Here is a 9,673-nt window from a genome sequence, read left to right on the forward strand (position 1 = left end):
TCGTCTCAAGCCACGGTCCGGAGTCCGCAAATAACTCCTCTCTCAGATGGGAGAGGGGCGTACATTTTGGCCGTGGTTTGCGACGAAGCGTAAACAACGAACATACAAATCTGTGTGTTGAATATCAGGTACGTAAGGCCACACTTATCAGAAATTTAATGATTATCCTTGAGACATATCATACTACTTCACCCTAGAGATGAAAGTATTTTATTCAATTCCAAATACCTTTGTTTTCCATGCAAAATTTTATGAGTTACCCATAAGCCATACCATTTCCTTCACATCCAGACTTGTTCCCCACAGATTTGATTGTTTGAACAGCTTCGCTAAATTCAGCATGTACATGTGTATCTATTATATTAGTTGAACCTATACTTGAATAAAGAAATATATCAACTTAAAAATAAAGACAAGAGAAGAGATATAAAACATATCAATACTGTATAATTTTAGAAAATAAACTTGAAACGATATTCATACTCAAGCAAGAATGAAAGATGGATGTGTGAATGAATGGCCGATTTTAACAAATATCAGTCGATATCTACTCTATGTTATGAAGTTCTAAAAAATAAAATACATTCGTGAACATAAAATTTTTATTCAAAGATCATATCGTGAAACAGAAACTTCTACGGGTTGGCAAGGACCTTTTGCAGATGAGAAAATTAATTGAAACACCTTACCTAATACTTGTCTGTAATTTTGCAGTATCGTAATGGATGTGGCTATGGCCGAGAAGAAGGGGCGAGTGTTTCAATGTACTCTTTGCGACTTCAAACAGATTAAAAATAAATACTACATAAAAATATCCTTTATCGCATAAAAAAAGAAATACTAAATAAAACATTATCAAAATAGTCATGTGGCTAAAGAGGAAGTCCCCTTTACCCGAAGTTCTGCGACGACGTAGCCTTGACGGAGAAAGAACTACTAACTCACGGCAAATGGTACGGTCCACACTAGGGGACGGACGGTAAGGTTGAGATCGTCAGGGCTTCAAAGCCTTTCGTCTGGAAGGACGATCTACTGATTCGGTGGAGCAGGCGGCTTCCCTCGCATATTTGGTCAACATAAACAATAAGGACAAGAGTACCGAAGAGAAGGAGACCCCACATTCCACACTTCTGGAGGAGGCGGCGGAGTTATTTCCCTACACCAGTTGGTGGAAGCTATGAAAGAACTGCAAGCCGAAGTGAAGAGACAAGGGGATCGGCAGGTTGAGGCGATTGTCGAGCAGACCGCAGCGGTACACCAGTTGACAAAATCACTGACAGATAACTACGACAGTACTTAGTGGCCCAAAGAGAAGACTCCATCTCCAGCCGGAAGACGGACCCGCCATACCCATCCGGCGACATCCCTGAGGAGGCTTACGCTCCGAGGTCGAGGTAGTACCAGCCGCGCCTGAATAGCCTCTATTCACGCATCCGTCATTAAAATCGAAAACGAGGCTGAGCGTACATAACAATGATGAAATAAACATGACGAAAAGCAGTCCGCTACCATCCTCCTTGAAAATCGTCGGGGGATTTGAAGTCATCAAAATTTGTCTTTGAATTTGTACGTAGCAAAATGTACTAAGTCCTTAAAAAGGTTTCAGTTGACTCCAATCTTTCATTAAATCTGTTAAATTTATGAAAAGTATGCTGGTAAAAAAAAATAAAAAGCTGGAATATCACAATCCAGTGTAATTCTCACTATAGGCGGTAAAGAAACGACGTCTCTAGTTGACTGGATCTATGAACATGTAGAAAACCCTATCTCTGTTGGAGCTTCTCCATACCTTTTTAGCGCTGGTAAGTCGAAAAAAAGTTACTCAAGTTTTCATGTGCTTATATACATTTGGATTAAGTCTTGATATCTAAAAAAAAAATAATTTGATGTTTAGTTTGGTGGAACAATTTTCAGAAGATTTTTGAAGTGAAAAACACAACCTTTGTTCCTATGTATACGGACCTTATTGATTTGGTATGGACGGAGGACAGACCCCCATTACCAACTTCACCAATTCACATCCTTCCACCACCGCTTTCAGGTTCTGTATAAAATATACCATGCATTCTTTTTGGTTACAAATTTCTGATATGCAATTTTTTTGTTTACGCGTTATTAGAAGAATCCTCCGTCAATCGTAAATTAAATTCAGCGTCAGTGCACTGTGTTCATCCACAATATAGTCGAGAGTGGAACAAATACAATACATACATGCTTGTTTTGAACGATAAAATTAATAATCATGAGTGTGTGTACCAAACTAGGTATTATTTTAAAATATGATACATGTATAGATATACGGCTCCGCGCAAAATTTAAGCTCACATGGCTTTTCGCACAAATTAAGGTCGCATTCTTCTTGTAGTAAAATTAGATAAGATCAAAATGTAAAGATAGTCATTTCTATCCTTCCACAACTCTTTAATTATTTTACATTTGTCAATCGGTCGTTTGAATTTTTCAAATGAAATTTAATGAGTTTTAACCAGTACTGCATAATTTTCTTATTTAAGCTTCTTTTGCAGGCGAAACATGGCAAAGCAAAATAGAACGAACATTACATATCATGAAGGAAAAGAATGCTGAGATCTCAAGTTTTGACTAATTTGGGTGAAATAGCATGTAATGATAACTTATTAATTAGCATTATTGTTAAAAATAATTTTCATATTTTTCTTCTAAAATCTTATTCTAAAAAATACCGTTATTAAGCTTATTTTTCTCATAGGGCTTTTTAACTAAAAAGGGTTTTCATATGATCCATATTTCATATCGTTTTGTATAATCAGTGCCAAATGGGATTATAAGGTAAATCTTTTTAAAAATTTTGATTTAATCAGCCAAATAAATGATAATGATATAAAAATTTTATAAATCATTTGTTAATATATTCTCTTTTCAAATATGTGAATGTTTTGGGGAAATCGTGGTACATATTTATATAAAATTCACCTCTTTTAACTTGTGTAGCCTTTACATGGTGGAAGCCAGAAGAAGCTAACTAAAATCTTGAAACTGTAGATATAAAACTCTTCGAGCCCCAATTCATCTAAGTTGGTGAATGTCTGAAAGAAATGTTATCAGGACATCAATATATACAGAGACGACAGCATGGAAACCGGGTTAAAAAAGAAAAAACTTGATTAAAAAAGGAATTGTATAAAGTAAAGAAACAGCCCACAAAATTAAAAGATGTTATTAAATTTGTACGCGATGAACATGTTAAAAAGTATGGGTCTCTGGGATGGACAAACATTTATAACGGAAATTCCAAAATAGGATTTTTAAAAATACATATTATGTAAATCCATCGCAATTAAATTTTCCTTAATTCTTAAATTTTTATTTTTGGAATTTTTTAAAGTTTTTTTTTTATTTTTTCTTTATTTTGTTGAAGGAAAAACTTTTAATAAATACACACCCCCTTTAATGTTTAAAGCAGTGAAAAATAGCGCTGAAATAGAAGCAATGAAGACCTCCACGGAGGTAAATGGTTCTTAAAAGAAAATTATAACTTTGTTAGTTGTAAAAATCAAATTATATTTTTAGACAGAAAAAAGTTACTTTCTTCTTGACAAATGATTTTTGTAGGGAAAAACGCACATTTAAGGGTTTTTTTTTTTTTTAAATAATTTTACACATAATTTGGTTCAAAAAAAAAACATATCCTTTCTCTTGAATTTGACCTGTAAAATATATTGCAGCTTCGAGATTCTGTTTTTCTATAATTTACTTCGCTGGACTAGAAAAGAGGGTAAGATCGAATAGCTAGTCAAAAAATCTTTTTTTTTTGTTTTTTTCCCATTACAACAGTATTTTTTTATGAAACCCAATTTCTGTCACAGATTAAAAAAGGAAAGTTTTGAAAATAAACGATATTGAAGTGAGTAAAAGAAATTAAAAAGAATAATAAAATTTGGAAAATTAGGAAAACTTAATCTTTTTTAAAAACATCTCCCACAAAAATCAGAAAACTTTAAAGCTTAGCCAAATTTATCTAAATGCAATTTTAAATTTTATTTAGGAATGAACTGTTAACAAAGGTCCTAGGGGAATATCTCTTATTGGTACAGGTCAGCAACCTCTGCTTTAGCCCAAAGTTACTGAGCATCTTTGGGAAAAAAATGATGTCTTCCTCTTTGATATCGGTGCAAAATATTTTAAGTTAATGCATAAAATGTTTATCCCTTACTTTTTAGGCAGATGTAGGTAAATATGTTTATTTTTTAAGGGATGGAAAACCGACATAGCTCGCTGTTTGTCTTTGGAATCCTACAGAGAAACAAAAGGTTAAATTTATGTTTGATTACAATAGATTTGTTTATTTGTTTGTGTCAAAGAGAGAGGACACATCCTTTAAAGTATTAGTTTAATAAAATAAGTAAATTTTTAAATTTTTCCAGCCTTTTAAGCATCGGATTTATTTTAATTCGTGGAGTTAAAATTGTTGGGAACAAAAATTAGTTTGATGCTTGGGGGATTTGGGGGGGGTGGGGGAAAATTATTAAATGAATAATATGTTCATAAAACAATATAATCGTTCGTGGGGGGTTAATTTGTTGGAAAGGGTGACCACAAATCGACAAATATTCCTCAGGATTATTATCCGATATGAAAAATCAAAAATAATACATTTTTGTAGGAATTTTTACACGTTTACTGATGACAAAATCCCTTGGGGAAAAAAAAATTTAGCATAGGAAGTACAGGTTTTTGAATTATATCCTAGTGAAAAAAAAATTATAAGCATATATCAAAGTGTTGAAAATAAGGTAAATAAACCAGTCTTTAAACCCCCTTTTCAAAAGTTGTGTTCCTTGACCGCCATCTTTGGGGGGCCCATTGAACCCTCACAGTAGCCTTTTTAGTTTTCTGGTTTGTAACTTTGTCATCTGATAAAAAAATTCTGTCATCTTGTTAATTGATTGTCCCAGACTGGGGCTACCATATATGAGAGAGAAAAAATTAAAAACAGTGGATTTATGGAGCACGCCTAAAAGTTGGGTAGCATTGAAAGGAGAAATGTCATTATCGTTGAACTCCCTTTTTACTTTTAGGTTACCCCGAAAAGGGACAAAACTTTTGCAAAGTGCGGCTACTTTAGTATTTAGTTTCAGATAAAACATTTATGAGTTTTGATACAGCAGATGTACAAAGCCCCTACGTGATGTAGGGTAAATTTCCCAAAAAAGGGGGATATGATAGCAGTGTACGGATCATTATAGAAGGTTTTTTAATTTCAAAATTTTGAATTAAGAGTTTATATTTTATTTCATAAATAAAGAATACATGTACCTGAACATGTACCAACTATGACATTAAATATAAACAATTTAAAGGCAAAAGGGGGTTAAGATCAACTTGAGAAGATATGTAAAATGACAAATAAAATGTTCCTTTTTAATCAAAATATAGTGACCAATCATGCCTTATTTTTAGAGAACAATGCAAAATAATCTCGTGTAATTTTTTTTTTATGTCAGGACCGGCCTCAATTTCAAACATCTCTGAAGACTGGAGTAGTGATGTAACGATGGACAGACATATATTTGATTGTAGTAAGTTGAAGCAAAGTACAAAGATCAATATTGTTCCTTTTCAAATGAAAGTTTTGAAAAATGAAATGCTTTTTTAAAAAACGATTTCTTCTTAAACTTTTTGATTTTTCTAGACAACGAAAGGGTTCACATAATTTTATAAAAAATTTTTAAACTTGTAAGAAGTCACAAGATTGAGACCCCCTGATGGGCGAGACTACGTGCTGGGGGAAGGCATGATATTTTCCAACGGTATAATTATGTTAGAAAATTTCCGATTTACAAGTTTTTTTTTTTTTAAAACAAGGCTTTTAACCCCCTTTTGGAGTACTTTGAGGAAAGAGTTTGCTGATATGAAGAGTTTTTTAAAAAAAAAAAACAAATCTTTCAGAACCAAGCTTTTATAGTGAAGGAGAATTCGGAATGAGATTAGAGAACACAATGTTTATCACCAAAGTAAGTAAATTACTTTCCTGTATATACTTTACAAGCAGATTCTACAGTGTAATTTTTCATAAATATTATTTAATGCATTATATAATTATCGAAATAATTTTATTTCAGGCAGAGGGGGGGGAAACATTGCTATGCTTTTGAACAGTTGTTCTAATACCGTACGAGTTCAATCTTATAAAAACAGAATTATTATCAACTGAACAGGTAACCGTCGTCAAAATGGAATAAACAAATACTGACAAACTAAATTTATGGAGTTTTTAGCAAAAGAACTCAAATTTATTTTTAATTAATCCTCAGTATATCTAAATATGGTTAGGTTAAGTTTTTAAAGTTTGTTAGAAAATTAACAGAAAAATTAATCAGAATATGGCCATTACTCTCTCTCTCTCTCTCTCTATTATGACTTCACTACATTGTATTGGCTATAATTGCAATGTAGGTTCCGATTCGTAATTCATAACTGAAAAACAACCTGGCTAATGAACATATTTACACAGGGATGTAAGATATTTTATATGAATAAAGAGTGCTAGTTAGGCCTGTTTAACAGTAAAAAGTGATATCATGTTTTATGCACTGTTCTTACATGTATCTTTGACAGATATCTTGGCTGAAAGATTACTATAAAATGGTGGATAAATTGGTTACTCCACATCTCGAAGCAAAGAACGATTCAGTTGCCTTAAAGTGGTTCAAAGACAGAATAAATGCAGATTTCCTCTCTAATATATGAAATACATGTATTTCTTCAAGAAGCTTTTAACATCAATTAAACTGGAGTTTGAACTTGAGAGGTTAATAAAATATCTTAAGGAATGAGAACTTACTTTACTTTAACATGGCCTTGTTGGCAAGTAACTTTTTGGTATTTTAGAACTTTTTAAAACTGATTTTAAGTAGACTAGTAATATTTTCTCAGAAAAATATGGATTATTCAAATTGAACTTAATATAAATAGTCTTTTATTTCAAACCTATTTTCAAAAAAAGGGCGTAAGTGTATAGAATTCATTTGTACCAGTAATTAACAGTGAAATCCAACGATTATTCTTAAATTATCCAAGTTAAAAGGAAGTAATGATCTGCAATGTGAGGGTGCCAGCAACAGTAACTGGTGAATACGGAATGACCAGGGCGATGCAGCTATTGTTACAAACATTTGTGTCAGCAAGTCCAAAATCCATTAACAAGACTGATACACTACTCGGATATAAATTATATAATGCTTTAGTTTTCAGTATAAAATCTAACTCTTTACATTTTCTTTATCGGTAAAAATACATACATAAGACTGAAATACTCAACATATACAGTACCACACGAATATGGAGAGTTGGCGACGGTAAAAGTAAAGTCAACTCCTCTGTCATACAATTTTATTAGTTATTAGCTGAGTAAACGTTCAAAAATGAAACGTACGTGGTGCACACCATTATTTCTTTTATTTCAAGTTCTAACCCATATAAAGAGTCGACATTTTGCCTAAGAAAGACCCCTATCGATCTTGAGGTCAAAGGGTCAAGGTAATAAATTCTGTTTGTTTTAACACTTTCATTTCCGTGCGATTTCTCGAGAAGCTTCTGAGCATTTGCACTGAAATTTTATACCAAAACTTCTGTGGCCCAAATACGACCCCCTAAAAAACTGAAAATGGAAAGCCCCATGATCAAAACGTTAAAATGCTATTTACAAGGTTTAAAGTTTTTAGTTGGAAAAAAAAAATAGGTACAGTGTATAACTTCCGACCTCTTTCACAAAAGTGATATACCCATATATTCAGTTATGGTTATTAGCCGAAATCTGTCCATTGTGTCAAATATTAGACGGTCCTGATAAGTTGAATCTTATTGGATACCTACAGACTACCTATTGGACTTTGCTGTTTATTTCACTGTCCAACCCTTTGTTTTTCAATTAAAGGTTACCTGTAGCTGTCCAATACGTTAGTTGATGCCTACGTGTGTTTTTAGACAGAGTGCAGGACAAGAAGAAATTTACTTGACCAGAGTTAACAAAATTTGACGTCACAAAAATGTTTTACATATGATATAATCACAGTAAAGTATATTTATACACCTCCTATGTTTATGTATACCGGTTGTAAGGCGCTCGTGTAATGTAAATAATGCTGTTAAAAAAAAAGTCTTCCGATGCCGGGAATCGAACCCGGGCCGTCTGGGTGAAAACCAGAAATCCTAACCACTATACCACATCGGACTTAATATCAGGTTCGTATACCTTACTGTACAGGTAAATATATCTTGCGAAATGTAAAGAGATTGTTTATTGTTTCATGCCAGTAACAGTGTACATTAGCAGTGACTGTGCAATATATTATGCTGATAAGTATACCGCATCGTAAAACACTCTCCAGCATATGTATCTGTATTTTTGTTGTTTCCCTTACTGTCTGTCAGATGTTGATATTGTTATTGGAGTATAACGGCATACGTTGCATTTCAGCCTCTCCATTTACTTTTTCTATATGAGAACTATGCCTTTTTCATAATTGTGTATGCAATTTTTTAATAAAAATTTCCTAATGCTTTTATTTGTAGTCTATTCTTTAGTATTTTAATTCTATTGTGTACATTTTCTATTTGTATTCTATAAGTTCGGTGTGTATTCTACATTTAATTAGCCATATTGCATCTTTTCCATTTGTACTGATTTACGGTAATAATTACTATATATTTGCACACAAATTCCAAATTCCCAATTTGCAATACAAATAAATTTTATGTTCTTGGTCATTGCAAATCCCTTGACCTTTTAAAAAGACACATTGGCTCAAAAAAAAGATAAACGAACTTTTTTCAAAAAAAACAAGATGAAGTTCAGGGCAAAACAACGAGATGTAAAAAACCCTTTTTTGGAAAATTATTAATCGAGTAATAATGAATGAAAAGGGAAGATTTAAGAGATATATAAAAACATCATGGCTTTTAAATGAGCAACACTCTTCCCATCAGTCTACCAACAGATTACTGTAGGAGGCTTTTTTGTCAATAAGGAACTGCATATTAATCTTTTTATTATAAACCCTTTGAATGCACCGAGGTTAGGAAGAATCAGCATTGGTTTGAACAAAGTAATTTTGTTGTGTCCTTATCACAAAAATATGAAAAGTTCCATTTTCATTGTCAGAATAAGCAGTTTTCTTACGTCAGGAGAGATTACTCTTATTTGTATGTACATAATGCATGTTGATTTGTTGTGTAGATTACATTCAAAGACGAATTTTTTTTTTTAAACGAATCGCCAACGGTTCAGGTTAAGACCTTTAAAGCAAGAATAATCATTTACAAATTTATATTTAAAAACGTTTTAATATAATTTTCGGGTTCTCCCATCTCGGCATATTAGAATACCCGTCCATGACGGTGAAAAAGTTATTAATGAAAAAAAATTACTTTCATCATGCATAAGCTTCCCAGTTTTGACCGAAAAAAAATTTGATTCATTTTAACATTTAAAATTCCCGTTTCAATATTCAACGAACCAGAATAAGCATTAAATATCCTACTGCAACAGATCATCACATAGATAAAAATAAAAACCCATAATACTACATGTTAAACTCAATGTTAAGGCTGCTATAAAATCAAATTCTCTCCCTCTCCTCCATCCAGACTTTGTGGTCAAAAAACGAAACTGGGAGTTATCGATTTTAAAAAA

General features: G+C 32.5%; 1 long non-coding RNA gene, 1 other non-coding gene and 1 pseudogene across 2 annotated transcripts; 2 read left to right on the plus strand and 1 right to left on the minus strand.

Moving 5' to 3' along the window:
* The first annotated feature begins 1,620 nt into the window (after positions 1-1,620).
* LOC134266150 (uncharacterized) lies at positions 1,621-2,636 on the plus strand. Its single transcript, XR_009991905.1, has 3 exons — positions 1,621-1,802; positions 1,895-2,041; positions 2,526-2,636. It is a non-coding gene; the product is annotated as an uncharacterized LOC134266150 (long non-coding RNA).
* An 832-nt stretch (positions 2,637-3,468) lies between these two features.
* LOC134266138 (xaa-Pro aminopeptidase 1-like) lies at positions 3,469-6,804 on the plus strand (annotated as a pseudogene).
* Positions 6,805-8,140: 1,336 nt separating this feature from the next.
* Trnae-uuc (transfer RNA glutamic acid (anticodon UUC)) lies at positions 8,141-8,212 on the minus strand. Its single transcript has one exon. It is a non-coding gene; the product is annotated as a tRNA-Glu (tRNA).
* Positions 8,213-9,673: the final 1,461 nt, after the last annotated feature.

Source organism: Saccostrea cucullata, unplaced genomic scaffold (assembly GCF_032062105.1).
Source record: "Saccostrea cucullata isolate Sc308-1 unplaced genomic scaffold, CSIRO_AGI_Scuc_v1 ctg15005, whole genome shotgun sequence".
Lineage (NCBI taxonomy): Eukaryota > Metazoa > Mollusca > Bivalvia > Ostreida > Ostreidae > Saccostrea > Saccostrea cuccullata.